This window comes from Aedes aegypti, chromosome 2 (genome assembly GCF_002204515.2).
Source record: "Aedes aegypti strain LVP_AGWG chromosome 2, AaegL5.0 Primary Assembly, whole genome shotgun sequence".
NCBI classification, from domain to species: Eukaryota; Metazoa; Arthropoda; class Insecta; order Diptera; family Culicidae; genus Aedes; species Aedes aegypti.
Genome location: NC_035108.1, coordinates 343,579,722 through 343,597,036, shown reverse-complemented (window position 1 = coordinate 343,597,036; position 17,315 = coordinate 343,579,722). Strand labels below are relative to the sequence as shown.

General features: G+C 36.7%; 1 protein-coding gene across 2 annotated transcripts in view; it reads right to left on the bottom strand.

Moving 5' to 3' along the window:
- The window catches only part of LOC5572327 (angiopoietin-2), a 541,823-nt gene that overhangs the window by 281,702 nt on the left and 242,806 nt on the right, over positions 1–17,315 (bottom strand). The window lies entirely within an intron of this gene.

The window sequence follows — 17,315 nt, the reverse complement described above, 5'->3', positions numbered from 1 at the left end:
CCCAGTGAAAGCTTTTGAGCCCGTGAATACTACCCACTCTTAAACTAGAGGAACGACTCGATTTGTGGAACTGGCAAAGGTAATACGCCTCGGATAATTTACCAGAACGCTATTTCCGGAGGTCACAACAGATGGAAATGAGAAAAAACGCTCTGCTGTCTACGCCTATGATTCTATGAGTATTCCCACACAATATAGATTTGAGGCAAATATATTAAAGTAATAATAATAGTTCGTTCCAAATTGGCTAAGAAAGATGTATTGTACCTTGCAGAGATCACAGGATCTAATCCAGACGCCTGAAGCAGTTAGAACAATCTAATTTGAGTTTTACATCCATCCACCTCGTTGCCAGCCCTGTTTACGTGCATGTCCGGTCCGCCTCCACAATTTGTAGCTCGCGCGCGTCAAAACAAAACTCCTAAATCCATCGCGATGCGCTCACGCTTCGCTGGATGAGGATGATGATGGCGATGCTAATCGATAATTTATTGCGGTAATTACTCTCGGTTCGCAATCGCGTTCGTGCTTTTTAAGCACGCCAACATCTGCGCGCCGCAAAGGAGCTGAACACTAGGGTGGGTTAAAAACCCACAAAATTTTATCTCCCATATATTTCTTGTAATCTTTATGATGGAAGTAGCGTGCTGTAAAATGTTCAGTCATTTTGGTGAGGATTCGAAAAAATATAAGAAAAAAAAAAAACTCAAACCGTACATTCTGCACTGGTACAATAAAGCAATTCAAAATTAAAAAAATGTTTGAAAATTCAATCTCCCATATCTTCTATATCATCCTTATCATAGAAATAGTATTCAGTGGAATTTCAAGCTTTTTTTGGTGGCAATTACTATGAAGAAACTTTGAAAAATGTTCATCATCACAAAACATTGTTAATCTCGTTTCTATGGAGAATGTTGTTAAAATAACAAACTTGTTTTATGCTAATTTGGTTTGGGTTTTTCTAGAAATCTTAAATAAATTTCACATTAGTTTATAAATATCTTTCATTTTACCCGCTGGAATGTTTTTTCTCTATGGTTTGAATAATATGTAAGGTTAGATTCAGAGATGATTAGTCATTCAAGAAATGTACTACAATCATAATTCCATTTTCATTGGTTGTGAAAATGGTATGGTAGATTAAATTTTCAATTTTTTTTGTAATTTGAATCACCCTACCGCAAACATGGCACGAGACGACGCCGATGTCTTCCACTGACTGCCACGCGGATGAGACGATGTAGTACAACTCACTTTTTTTGCCTTCATCCCGCCAAACATGGCGGGCAACCGTGAAATTTGTAGCGCTTTGAGTCTAATCTGCGCGCCTTCACCGCATCATGTTACGGATTTGTAAACATCGAGGTCTTCCTCCCGCTCTCTCTCTCCCTTGAGGGTCTCAAGAAATGAAATTCATGCACTTGTTTATTGCCTCTCGGGTACTAAATGGTGTGTACAACTTCATTTACCTCTCCTTCCCATCCGATGGGGCCGGAAAATGATACTCAATTTGCGGCACCTGTTACAGTTAAACGATTTGGACATGGATGCGGCAACAGATCGTGGCTTTGACTGTCGAAAACAATGAACAATTCTCGATTACTTTTTCAAATCGACGTAAGTAACTTTCATACGGTTTTGAGAAAATTAATTCAGAAGAATCATAACCTGTCTTCTAAAACTGTTTTAAAATGAATCACCTTTTCAACATTTTTTCGCAGTGTACACCACTTAAATTTAGCATACAATCAGCTCGCGTTCAAAAACTACGTAGTTTCTATTATTTCCCAAAAAAAATAATTATACAAAATGATAAGCCGTTTCATCAAGTTACTTTCGACGTTTTTCTATCAGTGTAAAATCGGCTCAAGTAGTGTTTTGTTTTGATTCGTGGTTAAGTCACTTTGTCTCTCCATACAGCGGGTCGGCGAAAGTAGTGGTTAGGTTGCGAAAGTTGAAAATCTTACTTTCGTCGTTTTGTAAACCCGGAAATTAAACGTTCTAATAGTGAAAAGTTGAGTTGGTACAGAGCGGTACGTGTAGAATTCCGCCTGCCTAACACGTAGGATCGATAAAGTAAGTTTGTATACTTTTTTGACTTGAGTCTGTATGAATAAGTTTTCGAGAATTGAGGAAAATGAGTAAATTGCGAATCATTGCGATTTGGCATGGCTGTGGGCGCTCCGGCGAGTGAGATGTTGGATTAGTGAACCATTTTAACGGATCATTAGATATGGATACTGATGAGCTAATCCGTGTGAGAATATGACACTATAGGGATATTAGCAAACTTACCCAAAGCTATGTGCAAACTAGATATGTTTTGTCATCTACACATTTAAAGGCACATATTTTTGCTTTAGGTTTTCTTTTGGAATATTTGCTTCGAGATACACTCCGCCCTTTTTGAACTAAAGTTGAAGCATGCTTTGAGTACCTTGCTTAATGACAATTTATGAATTCAAAAACTTTGTATAGTATCATTTGATTGTCTTCAAAAGGACCCATTATATGCGCAGTGGTGGAAATGTACGCATCACGAAGCACCTCACGAGTGTAAACTAATGCAAAACAAGCATGACAAACTCGGAACAAACTTATTGTAAGTTCACACCCACCTGCTCGGAAGAACATACCAAAAGAAATAGCAAAAAGTTCGCGAACATTTACTTGCGAGTATCCGAACAAGGTGTGATTTATTACAGACAAATCAATTCTCGCGTTTAGTATCATAAGGGCGCAACTGCAATGATCGATTTCTCTTCATCGATTTGCTCTTTAGCTTACTACTTGGCCGGTTGACTATTTTCGAATGCTATTTTTGATTCAGTAGATAAAACTTATCGTCCTTCGTCATTTTGCATCATAAAATGTCACCAAAATCGATTGAATTTTGAGTACTAATCCATAGAGAAAATCGACGAAGAGAAATCGATCACTGCAGATACGCCTGTATGATACTAAACGCGAGAATTTAATGTCCATCAAATCAACAGTAAACTATCAGCCTGTAGCCAAAAAACCTCGGCGTTGAAATGTCTTTTTTCCTAAAAGTGCCATTGACTCTGAGCAGCCGTTCACGAATCACTTTAGCTTTGTTTACTCGCGAGCACGATAGATACGAGTAAATCAGCAATCAGATGATCGCGAGCATTTTGATTTGTTCCAGCAGACATGTTCCCCACACTTCATTGCTATGTATGGACGCTTTTAAATTTTAAATCGAATGATGCCTTGTGGTATCAGCTACAAAGCAAAACCATGCTGGAAGAGTCCGATTTTGATTCCAGGTCGGTCCTGAATATTTTTGCAATTGAAATTACCTTGATTTCCCCGAGCAAAGTCTATCATCTTGTCTGCTACACGATATACGAATGCGTGAAAATTGTGACTTCATCAATGAACATGTTATTTACCATCACTAGAAAATCGTTTTATACAAGCTATTCTACGTAAGTCTTATACTACAAGAATGCAATGATATACCAAAAGGTTGAATAATACTACACTCAGTAAAATTATACCAAAGGGAAGACAAAGTGTAGCCAAGTATAAAGGGGATTAATTTATAATATGTATAAAGGAGCTTAATTTATAATATGTAGCATTTCAACCCTTTTTATACATTCAATATTTTAAAATTTGCTTGAAGTACGTGTTAAAGGATTATCCAAAAGAGGACTCCACACACTTAAAAAAATACGGATTACGGTGAAATTGAATGAATCGATCTCCCGACCTTTCAATCAGGAAGCAGGCTTGCTACCACTAAGCCAGCTTTCACTGCTTGATAATGGTGTGCAAAAACTGAAACAAAAGGAAGCTCATGCCTGCCAAAGCGGCTGTCACACGATTTCACAGAACTTCGGTGAAAATAATGCTTTTACCGAACTGTTCGTTAGTATTTCACAGGGTTACAGTAAAATTGTTTGTTTCACGAATTTTTTTACGGTAAAATACAGTCGAAGCTTGTTATAACGACATCGCAAGGGACCGTCGTTATAGGGAGATGTCGCTATAAAAATGTGTCGTTATAAAGAACATCGATGTCGTTATTAAGAGCAATGGTAGAAATTTTAATATCATTCTTCAATTTCATTGTATTTCACTCAGGATTAAGTTCGTTGTAACAAAAATAATAACAATACTATATAAGGGATTTCAAATGCCAATTAGTTTCACTCATTCATTTCTTAACAGTTGTTTCTTCAAATCAAAAAAAAAATTGAAGCTATTTTTGTCAATGCCTTCCTTGGTCATCAGTTCTGAATAATTAACTTCGAAAGCTTTTGATAAGTCGGCATCAGTAGGAGTGGTTAACTCAATTTCGCTCCTTCCTGCTACCTCGTCTGTGCTGCTTGCGAAACTTGTTGATGATTCCCCATGAACTATTTGAATTATGTCATCATCAGACAATAGTTCACTTGAACATATATCGTCATCGAAAGTAACGAAATCTGTAAATATAATATTTTATGTTTAACTTAAATGTTTAGATACTAAATAAAATTACCTTACCATCAAATGACTCGAATCCAGACTCCGAAAGTTTTTCAAAGCTGCTGTGACCATCTATATTTTCGTCATTGAGATCAATCTCGTCTATGTGAATAATCATAGAGGGTTTTGTGAAACCAGCTTTGACAAAGCAGTTGACTATAGTAGACTGCTTCACATTGTTGTGCCATACATCGCTAAGCATATTGATACATTGCAATAAGTTTACTTGATAATCTTCTTGTTTTTCCATGGCATCAAGTTGTTTTTTAACTAATTTATTGCGGTAATGCACCTTGAGGCATTTGATTATGCCAAGATCGAGGGGTTGGAGCACCGAGGTCATATTAGGAGGAAAAAAGTGTAATTCAATGTTTCTCAATTTAGTTTGCATTTTTGGGTGACTTGGGCAATTGTCGACAAACAAAATTATCTCCCGATTTTCATTTCTCATTTTTGAGTCCAATGCTAATGCCCACTCCTCAAAAATTGGACTCACCATCCAAGATTTCGAGTTACTTCTGTAAGTCACAGGAAGATTTTTAACATTTTTAAAGCATCTAGGCTTAGCGCTCTTGCCTATTATGAGCAGTTCCAATTTTTCAGATCCATCCATGTTCGTAGCAACAACAACAGTAATGCGCTCTTTAGAATGTTTGCCACCATGACATTTGTCATTTTTTAAAAAGTATGTTTTGTTTGGCACACATTTGAAAAATAGACCTGTTTCATCCATGTTGAAAATGTTGTTGGGACTATACTTTTCAAGTAGCGTAGGTAGGGTTTTAGTTTTGAAACAATCCGCCTCGTTTGAATTAACAGCTCCACTGTCACCGCTTGCTACTTTGTACGAAAGATCATGCCTCTTTACAAATTTTTGGAGCCATCCGTCGCTCGCTTGAAACGAATTCTGGTTCAGCTTGCGTGCCAATTCGCTTGCCTTCTCTTTTATAATTCTGCCGGACAATGGAATTCTGCAAGCAATTGCTTGTTGGCAAAAAATTATCAGCGCTTGTTCCTGCAAAATAAATTTGGGCGATCGTGACTTTTTCATGTGGAGCGAAAATTTGCTGGCTTGAAATTCATAATTTCTTTAGATGAACCGAACGAAATAACATGGTAGCAGAATATTTTTACCTTTTCCAGAATATGCTCCTTATTTTTCATAATAGATGATATTGTATTGTGCGGCACACCATATTCCACAGATAATTGTTTGTTTTTAGCACCTGCGTCGAACTTTTTTATAATTTCTAATTTACTTTGCAGGCTTAGTGATTTTCGTAGCTTCGCACTCATTTTATAATAACTTTTATACGACAAAACTTATTGCTATATAAATCAACCACTGTGCTCTATTCACCAAACAATATTGAGTCAATTTCGTTATCAAGTATGAGTGAAACACACTTGTTATTGGAAATTGTCATTATAAAGAGTGTCAACCATATATTGCTGAAATAGAGAACGGTCGGTAAAGAGAAATGTCGCAATAAAAGTTAAAATTAGTATGAGAATTTGAAGGGACCGTTGAAAATGTCGTTATAGAGAGATTTGTCGCTATAAAAATTGTCGTTATAACGAGCTTCGACTGTAGTAGATTTCACGGATTTTCTCCTTTAAAATAGTCGATTTCACGGATTTTTACGGTAAAATAATAGATTTCACAGGAAAATCTGTATTTTTGTTGTTTACAGTTCGAATTCGGTGATTTATTTCACAGGATACTGCGATTTATTTTAAGTGTGCACAGTTAGTACTGTAGTTTATAAAGACTTTTGCAAAGCTTTTTGCATCAGTTTCTGAGCAAACGTCTGTAGAGGTTTTCACAGAGCTCTTGGCAGGAGTCTCACTAAGGGTATTTACAGGTTAAATTTCCCTCAGACCTTCCATAATTATCTCTATAGCTTTTTCAACTGTCAACTTTTCAAGGGTTTCCGAAGATGTCTCTGTGTAGAGGTTAACTGTGATTGAGTTTATGTTGCTATTGATTTTCGGCTCCAACATCTAAATAACTGTGACGTTATCTCCAAAGAAATTTTTACAGAAGTGTCCACAGAAGATTCTCCAATATCATTCACAGTGATATTCACAGAAAAGTCTCCACATGGGTACCCTGAAAGGTTGTTGGCCACAATGGGCTCCTCAGAAATCTACAGAGAGTATTCACAGTAAACTGAACAGAGGGTTCCACCCCAAATGTTTTCAACAAAGTCTCCACAGAAGTTGAGACATTCAAGTTTTTTTATTTCTTCAATTAAATATTTAAGTTCCCATAGTCATCCTAATTATAGCTAATACATCAATAATAATAAAAGCCAATAAGAAAGATAAACAATTTCGAGCTCAGACAATAACAACATTTGTTATTAGATAGTCTTCAATCTAGTTTGTAACAAATGTTGTTATTATTGCTCACTTGCTCAATCTCAGATAAAACAATCATGTTGTGAATTCGATAAAATGGTGTTTAAATCCGTAATAATTGAGATCAGTGAAAATACTTTTGTTATTTTAACATTGTGCTATAAAAATGCCTTTATATAAATATCACAAATTGATACAATTTGTAGAATTTTGGTTTCATATAGCCAGCTTGTTCTTAACTCATGGGCGAAACTTGTCAGAAAACAAAACTACATTCTGCGTCAGAATGTACTTATATTGTCTGACATCTTGATTTGAATATAAAACTTTGCATCAAAAGTAACTACATCTCAGATGAAGTAGAAATTCTCGCATTTTTTTTTCTCAAAATTACAGGTCTACGATTTATTTGTGATATACCGCCGTGCCGGGTGACATTGGGCCTAGGGGGTGACTTTGACCGCCTCTTTCGATGCATTTCAATGCTAGTAGGAACGCCAAGAAAAATAATCTATGACCATCTATTGACTATTTGTAACATATTCTTGAAGCTTGACATATTGTTTTCATTATTCTGACATTAGCTTACTGTAAAAATATTGGCCCAAAGTCACCCTTATGGACCAATGTCACCCCGACGGTATTTCACACTGCATTGTGGGAGAATGATAATGCTGTTGCAATAATAATGATAATAATAATAATAATGATAACAGTGTTGCATATTACAGGTGATCCCTTGAAAGTTTTCCTAATTTTGCTTATTATCGATATTCGACATGTCTCTCTCCTCTGTGATTGAATTATTTATGAGATCTTTGACAGACGCTATGCAGCATCCACGCAGTATTCGTGAACATATTTTTGTCGAATTCCTGGTGATTTGCGAGATGATTCTTCTTGGATCTTGGACGCTCAAATACTTGATTATTGGCGTATTCTTAGCGATGTTTTTGGAATGACTTCAAGGGTATAAGATCAGCTATATGTATTTTTATTGTTCAAGGATTTAAATTAAAAAAAAATCGAGTACAATGAAAACATTAGCCTCATATGGTCGGCGTTAAGTCAGAGGGGACCAAGTACAAAACTTCGGAAAATTGGATTACTCTTTCATTAGATGCGAAATAACCTTACCTCCATTTCACTTTGATCAGATTTGATTAATGCTGTAAACTACGAGAGATGTGTAATAAATGTACTTTGGATGATCAATAAATGTCGATAAAAGTATGAAGTCAGAGTGCACCAAGTGCTTATTATCATTACAGCGAAAATAGTCAGCGCGCTGAGGAATGCGAGGAAATTAAAAACATTTCAAGAGATTTGTCAGGTTTTTCGACATCTAATGATTCCTTTATTCATCAATAGGAATTCATATTTTTTTCTTAATTTGATGCATTTGATTTTGGATTTTTCACTATTTACCATATTTGGATGGGTGGTCAGAAAATGCACTGTCAGTCCACTCGGACTGAACGCATATTAGAATATTCTTGGTCTTCAATGCTTCGACTCTGCAAAACCTTAATTTTCAAGCTATCGTAATGCCAATGATTTCGGGATTGGCGATATAGATTATTGAAGAGTTTACGATACTGAAATCGAAGGGTCTTGATAATCTGTTTATTATAGAGAAATGCACCCAGTTTGACCATGCGAGCATTAAATGATTGTTATTTTCCAAGAAATTGTTCAGTCAGCTTGAACCAACTCACTGAACGGTGGTCTTTTGTTCAGTCAGAGTGGACCAAGATGATTATCACTTCACATTTTATTGTTTGAAAGTAACACAAAGTAGTGTAAAAATATTGAATCAAAATTTAAACGAGTTCAAAAATTACAGAGCTTTAGACTTTAAACCCATTTTTCTCAATATATGAAAAATGTAACTTGGTCCACTCTGACTTAACGCCGACCATGTGTGTAGTGTCCGGAGGCAGGAACCGGCATGGCTCAATCAACCGAATTGCAACAAGAGCAATTCCAGCGCAACTTCATCGCTCTAAACACTTTACAAGACTGACGTGTCATTCGTCTCTGTTTGCTTAGGTTTTCCTTGTTACTCAAACTATATGACTTCTGCTTATTTTATATCTTCTCTAGTACTCCTCTCAATCCCTACAATATGTTGGGCTAAATTTGTTTAGAAGTGGTGGGCTTCGTGGCCGTGCGGCTAGTGTTACCAAGCGTTTAGCCGCATCGTGTCAAGGGGTGTGGGTTCGATTCCCGCTTCAGTTCGGAAAACTTTTCATCAGGAAGGTTTTTCGACTGTGCCACTGGGCGTTGCATGCTAGTGTGGTGCTTCCTTCAAAGGGCAAATCGTCCACTGGAAGCATTAACGTGTCGGTGTCTTTAAAAAAAAAAAGAAAAAGTTGCCCAGGAACTTTCAAAAGGTCATGTAGACGTCATAAACTGCAAAAACCTTGTTCGACACAAGGGTCTATAAAAACCAATTGTTGAATATGTGAGATCGATTCATATTACAAAATTCTCAGCACCTTAACTCACTTGCAACATTACCAATATTTGATTACCTTCCTAATTAGATTCGCTGAACATCCTGCTGTGCATTGCCACTACAATTGAAGCAAAGATTACTCAATTTGTTTGCCCCCTTATGCACCCCCATCAGCAATCAGCACGAAAGTTCGATCATCTGATCGACACCCACCCATCTTCCCAACAGTAGTAGGAGGGTACCGACACACGGTTCATGCACTGCACTATCGTAAAGGCGTGCAAGAAATGTTGAAAATTAATAACCGAGTTCAATGGAATTAATGATTCGCCCAGTTGTGCATAATTTATCGATAATTATTGACAAGCGCATGGTGGCAGCAAATCGACGACGAACCCCAGCCGTCTTCAGCGGTTTCAGATTTTGTGCGGCGTGTAGCATTCATGTCACTCCGTCGTCACTGCCCGGTCAGGAAAAATCTTGTGCAATTTGAAGTCGTTCGCGCGGTGTCTAGCCGTCTTGAACGGCATCTACAAGACCATCTAACCAGATGCAGAATAACACTTGGTTGGTAATCTGCGGGGCAAGTGTTGAACTTTGCAGACACTTGCCAAACGTTCAAACGCTCACTATCTTCTCGACGGTGCAGATCGGCTCGGTAATTGATTGCGCGAATTGTGCGTCTAACGCGTTGCATGCTCGACGGTGGTCCTGTGAACACCTTTAGTTAGTAAAGTAACACCACGGTGCTAACCAGACCGTTATTATCAAAATAATGTATATCAAATCTGTACTCTTCGGCCATGGCTTTCGAAGTTCACAAATTCATAGGTGGATTGTTACAATGAAAAGTTATTTCACCGTTACTATGTGAAGAAATGCCATACCGATTCTATACCATTACCCGGAATGCAATTTACAGGAAGACCATATACTGGAAAACCTCTAACGGAAATTCATCAGTATCCGAAAATCAAAATCTTCCATTTTTGAAGATTTTTATCATGTACATTTCAACACAATTTGTATTTCCCATAGACATTTCCTAGAAAGACATCCCTAAACTGCTATAGACCAAATGGAAGGGGGGGGAGGGGTCCAAACGTTCAGGGTGTAAGTGACATTTTAGTCGGGTTTGAGTTAAGTAGGGGAATTCGGGGTAAAACCGACACCCTAAGCTTATTGATAAAATTTGTGTACTTTCGCTTGTTAAATGAACCTAAAATTGTTGTAGAATCACATATTGGTTATAAATCTATCAATCCTTGCGATCGCTGGATGATATATTAAGCCTATATAGTGATTTCAAACAAATTGAAATTTCATCATTTTTAGGTGAGACAATTTAGAGTGCGGGTAAGATCGACACCCTGTTGGGGTAAAACCGACACTTCCATTTTGAGTAGAATTTATACGTTGTGAACATCGCCATCACAATGCATATTTAAAAGAATGCTTTAAACGTGACTTTCGACATTTATGACCCCTTACTCCAAAGGATTAATCACATATTACGTAAATTATTGAGGAGAGGCCAAAGATCCACTAAATATATGTGAAAATTTCAAAAGTCCCATGCTAAGGTTACAAAGTTGGGGTGAATACACATGGATATTATTAATTTGTGTTCATGGAATGCTTACGAAGATGAAGTTGTAGCGAATGATTGGTTTTGAAAATAAATACTGTTTTATTATAACAAAACAGAAAAGTGTTATTATTTTTAGATGATAAAAACTGTCGAACCTCATAGTTTGTAAATAAACAACAAGATTAATTTATGTGAAAATATTTCAAATTCTATTAATTCTTCAATTTAAAATGAGAAAAATTTCTTCAAGCTTCATCAAATTAGTTGAAACGTGATAACATATAAATATTTTTTTAATACTTAATGATAGCTTGTGGCAAGTCATATAGTGTCATATTTTACATGTTAACAAATTCGCCATCCATGAACTTCACTGTAATTCGAAAATAAAGACTCACATAAACTACAGAGATAGTCATCCGATTAGAAAGATTCCTTGAAGTTAGATTATGAAGCAAAGAAAGGTGTCGATTTTACCCTAAATGAAAGTGTCGATCTTACCCCGAGTGGACATTTATTGTTCAATAGCGTTTTCAGCTGTCGAAAATCCAAAAATTAATTTCTTCTTCATGTTGTATCAACGTAATAATAGTTAATGATGATGTAGACGCAGAACAAAACATGACATCATAAAAATTTCACATGCGAAATAGTTAAAGAATAACAGCGAAATATTGCAACTGCTGTTGCTTCTATGTTATCCAATATGGTTTTGTTATTTATTTTGGCAGTTTATTGGTAGCGTCAGTTGTAATGTCATTCGAAACACAACATTTTACAAGTTAAGATAGACCGTGGAGGAAATTGCATGAAAATCTGCTCAAAACATGAAATATCAAAGGGTGTCGAGCTTACCCACAGTGTCGGTTTTACCCTGATTTCCCCTATACCAAAATAATTTACCGTATTTAAACTTCCAGTCGCCGCGCGGTTTGCCACTACCAGAACCAACACGGTTGTAAACGAATAGCGAGGTTTTTCCAGCAGTGTGGTATACCAACAGACCATTTTCTCATTCTTTTATAGTGTGACATGCATGAAAGTACAGTGAGCTCTGGATAGTCGGGAAAATTTCCATCCAGAAATAATTTTCAACCGGCGGTATACAATACCAGCACCCTCATCTTGTTGAATAACTGCACATTACCAGTAAGATTATGTAGGCCCTAAGATATGACCAAACGTCACGATAGCAAAATTTGGTTATACACGTACAATAGTTTGCGATATTTGAAAAAAAAATCGCTAGTTTAAGATATGAGAAAAATAGTTTTAAATTTAGGTCGGAAATTTTAAGGATAGGTGCAAGGATTGAAAAAAAAAATTTTTTTGTAGTTTCGTTAAATGCCAAATAATATCAAGGTTAGACTGATGCAAATTTTGAAGTTTTTGCTCCCCTATGCTTAAACGATGTTAATTATGGTAAAAATGATCCTCCCAAAATTTGAAGTGATTCAGAAGAAATTTGGTTGTGCACACGCTAATTGAAGTTTACATGGAAAATACTATGGGAAAGGCAAACCTTTTGTGTTCAGTCCTCTAACTGCTCGTCATAATAATCTATGGAAAAGTGAACACACGCATCTCATGTGAAAACTTCCCAGCTACAACTTTGCTGAAGACCACATTTCGATGGGACGTAAGGATAATTTGTTATTATTGATAACAAAGTCTAAATCATGCTGAGATGATCATTCAATTACATTCAGAGCAACACTGTTATTTTGCTGTAGAACATAGTAGCCTGGATATCTTTGATCTATTCTTCCCGCCAGGAGCACCACTGTTGCCTGCCGAACAGCTGGTGGAGCATGCTACAAGCAAACCAACTTTATGATGATGAATAACAATTTATCCTGACGTCCAATCAAAAAGTGGTCTTCGGCAAAGTTGTAGCCAGGAGGATTTCACATAAGAAGAATTTGTTCACTTTTCCATAAAATATTATGACGAAGAGATAGAGAGCTGATCACAAAAGATTGGCGTTTTCCATAGTAATCTCCATACAAACTTTAAATGGCGTGTGCACAGCCAAATTTCTTCGAATCACCTCAAACTTTGGGAGGATGCTATTAACTATAATTAAAATCGTTTAAGCACTCTAATCAAGGTACATGTAATTGAAGAAAGCTGTCTATCAAATAAAATAGCGTAGATTTCACTAAATCAGATATCTCAGCATTTAAGAATATTTAAAATTGTGACGGTCTTGTTAGTCTTAAGTTAAAACAATTAAGAATCTAATTTGATTGTTGTATCAAAATTCAAAGCTTTAATCTTGTGAGGGAAGCGACATAAAACTGTAATTTCTCTAAATATTTTCATTTCCAATTTCAGTGCCATGAAGCTTGAGCTTGAGCTTGATTGGACGCCCGTGGATGCTACTCCAGTATCGCTAGATCAGCTGCACTTACACAAGGAATCAATCGAATGACTGCTTGGAACTAACAGACACGCTCAGTGTATAAGTGCTGGTGATCTTCTACTTTTAGGCAACAATAGCGCCAATTGATCCGAATTCCGTCGCTCGTTGGTGTGCCCTCAAAGGAGCATTCAACAGATTCAACGGATCAAACACTACTCGCTATGAACGAATGGTTTGAGTGGGATAGATTAAGAATGGAAGATATAAGCAAGTGAGAGATATACGAGAAGTACGAAGAAAGGGACGGGCCTGGGATTCAACCCATGACCTTCTACTTATGGAGCAGAAGCGGTAGCCATTAGACCACCAACCCCGTCTCCAATTTCACTGCCATGGAGATTAAAATGAAAGAACGAAGAAAGAATCATAATAAGAAGACAGTTGGTCATCATTAGTCATTATTTCCTAAAATGCCGAGATCAGTGGAATTCGAGGCAATCGCCAATTAAAAAAAAAGAAGGTGTATATAAGATGACTGGTTCGTTCACCGTCTTGGAATGCTTAAAGTTTTGACTTTTATGAGTGTCAAAAACATTTCGGGAAATGGATAATTTGGGAAAAAGAGGTTTTCAGGAGATTGGCATTCGGGGAATTACCATTTGAGGAAACAACATCCGGACAACCGACACTCGAGAAAAGTAGCAAAACCAATCTATTGAAAATTCTAGCTATTGCGCACCGACGTTCGAATATTCAAAAAAGTTGCATGGTTTTAGCCATAGTTACCCAGCTTAGTAATGACAGGCTGCACGAATTTTCGAAGGAGCAGCTTATTTAAAAAAAAAAGGGTGAGTCATCTGTGAAATGCAAATTTTGAAAGATGAAGCATATAAGTATGAAGAAATCTTAGCTTCCTCGATTCTTACATAATTTGAAGGAAGACTTCCCTTGTTTATTAATTCCAAATAATTGTCAGTCAACATTGTAGAGAAATAATTTTCCGTTAAATGGTACTTCCGGATAATGGTTTTCCGATAAATAGTCTAAAAATTTGCTTTTCGGGTAATGTCGGAGAGCCACCATACCATCAATACGGTTAAAAAATATTACAGGTAGGGTGATGTGCTAGTATCCATCGTATTAGGCATTGATCAGTGAGAACTGCAATTTTCCCAGTATTGCAGTGAATGATGCTGATACAAACCGATGCCAAACAATCATTTCTCAAAACGGCCTTAACTTTGTACAATAACAACTACCGAAAAGCTAAACATTACCTATAATTTGCAATTGGATTAGATGGACAAATTGATGTGAAGTTTGCGATCTTTGGTGTTCAAGTGTACAAACCGTAACTGCTTTCACAAAATTACACTTGGAAAATGAATCTATGTTGCAGGTAAGTTGGACCATCCGCCGTAGTGGAACATTTTAAGTTTGATACGACAAATAATAGCACTTACGACAAAGTAGAACGAAACCCTATTCTGAACCTTTGGGAGCAGTTTCAGTATAATCGATCGACAAATTTTAGTGTAACACCCTTTGGAAGGTTGATGCTAAAATTCAGCAAAGTTAATCCAAAGCAAAGTTAAACTCAAAACAAAGAATCCGACTTTTTTGGTTTAGAATACAGTGTTTCATAAAAAAAAATGGGCTCAACGCATTTTCTTTTCTATTTTCTCCAGAAAATCCAGCATAAAATTGAATCAAACTCAGATAGTTTCATAAGGCAGTATTTCACTACTAACTAGCCACTAACATTCTCCATAGCAAAAACTCGTTCTCGCTTTCTTGCATGCTTCATGGAATTTCATTGAATTCCATTTCGTATCTGCTGGTAACAGTTAATCACAATTTTAGGGAATTGGGGATTACAGTGAGAGGCAAAATAAAGTGCCCACCTTACCAGTTTTCGAATTTCTCTCATTGATTTGGTTCAAATTAAAGTTAACACACCTAAATCTTTTGTGATATTTTATTTTTGATGTTCTTTTAAAGTTGCACTTACGAAATTTTGATAAAAAAAAGAATTTTACTTAAAGAAAAAGAAAATCAATTTGTATTGAAAAAAAAGTAGTGACAAAAATAAGTGCCCACTTCCTTCTTGGCCCCAGAAAAGATGATTTAAGAAAAATAAAAAGCAATTTAATAGTTAATGTGTCCTCCTTTGGCCTTAAGGACTTGCTGGAGGCTCTTCGGCATGCTTTTCACCAGGTTTTGTAGGTGTTGTGGATCTAGTTCTTCCCAGGCGCGCTCCAAGGCTTCAAAATAATTATTTTTGTTGGTAACACCAGTTTTTTTCAACCCTGGCATCGAGAATCGCCCACAAATTCTCGATGGGGTTGAGGTCTGGGCTTTGTGGAGGCCATTCCAGCGGTTTAATCCGACAAGACCGGAAAAAAGACTTGGTCTTCTTTCCAGTATGCTTCGTATAAACAAGTGTTAGTATAAACAAGTGTTAGTGACAAAATCTAGATATGAGAAAATCGACTCTGATGTTTGTTTCATTCCATACAAATTGTTTGGGAATCAAAAAAATAAGCTTTTCTTTTACGATTTGTGGTATTTTTTTCTGTTAACTGAAAGCCATCTAACGCACTATTGGAAAGCTGGAATATATAAGATTTTTTTTAGTGTGCTTAACTCAAAACTGAATAAAATGTCATTTGGGCCTCCAAATTATATTGATACTTTTTTTCTGGAATGAATAAATTTGCCTGTTAATAATTCCCAACTCTTATTAAATCCTGAAATAAAAGCCGATACAATTTAAAAGTGTTATAAATATTACTTCATGTCACCTATTAGTTGGACAAGTTCATTTATTTGCTACTACTTGGGACTGAAAAACCGCAAAATTAAAAACCAACTTTGTTGACAGTAAGCTGGTCAACACCACTATCGACTAAATTTGCTGAAGTTCAGAATTTTGTGGAAGATTACTGATGTTCAGTATACACGATCCAATCTACTGAAACTTCCCTGGTTAGGTCATTTTTTCGTGGTGCGTAACAGGGTATGATCTACCAATGTGAACCGATTCTACCACATTACCCCGAATTCCATTTCTACAAATGTACCATTACCTCGAATTCCAGAACCCAGAATGCACAATTACCCTGCATGACATTGGGGTATATTTTTCTGACCCCTATTCTCATCCTGCTTGCCGGGTTATGGTAATATTGTCTGGTAATGCAAGGATTGCAGTACAAAGTCCTATTTTACCTAGTAGATGGAAAGACTCGGACCTTGCCGGTGCAAAGACTACATTTGAAGCCAGAACAATGATCATGGGCAGGGCTTTGAATGGTAATAGAAATAGGCATGAATTTAGCGAAACTCACGTGGCTCTTCTCATTACAGTAGTTTAAAATTGTGAATCGCGGGAAATGCAGCAGCAAATAGATCATTTTTCTACAAGAGTTTCCTTTTGGGCAACGAGTGTTTTGTTGTTTTCAAGACATTTTGTCTCAGCAGCAAAAGTCGTGAGTTTCACTGGCTACGCTGACTATGGTTTCCTTCTCTTAGTTATTGTAGTGTGAATCTCATGACTTTTCCTAACTCTGATCATGAGTATTTACTCAACAAGAACTGTTAAACACTGGTAAATCAAGGACTCGTGTAAAAAACGATTACTAGACAAATTTCCAAGCTAATACAAAGCTCTCTTTTTGTAGTTAACTAACCTAGAAGGGAAATACGTACGGGACTAAAGCTTCGTTGCATGGTCAATTATCAGCAATATCTATTTGATTCTTCAGAAATCAAATCGATTATGTTTGATAGGGGTGTGCATTCACTGAGATGTAGGTCTCTGTGAAAGGGTAGATACAGGGACCTTTCATCACATTCAATTTTCCATCAATCTCGGAGGAATCAAAACAAGAAACGTACATAAATACATAAATACAGGGTAGACTGGCCCAGCTTGGTATGGGAGAAAATCAAAGTTGTATAATTCCACGGGGCACCCTCCAGAATTATTTCTTAGAGTTAGAAGAAGACTTCCTGAAAGTTTCAGCTCA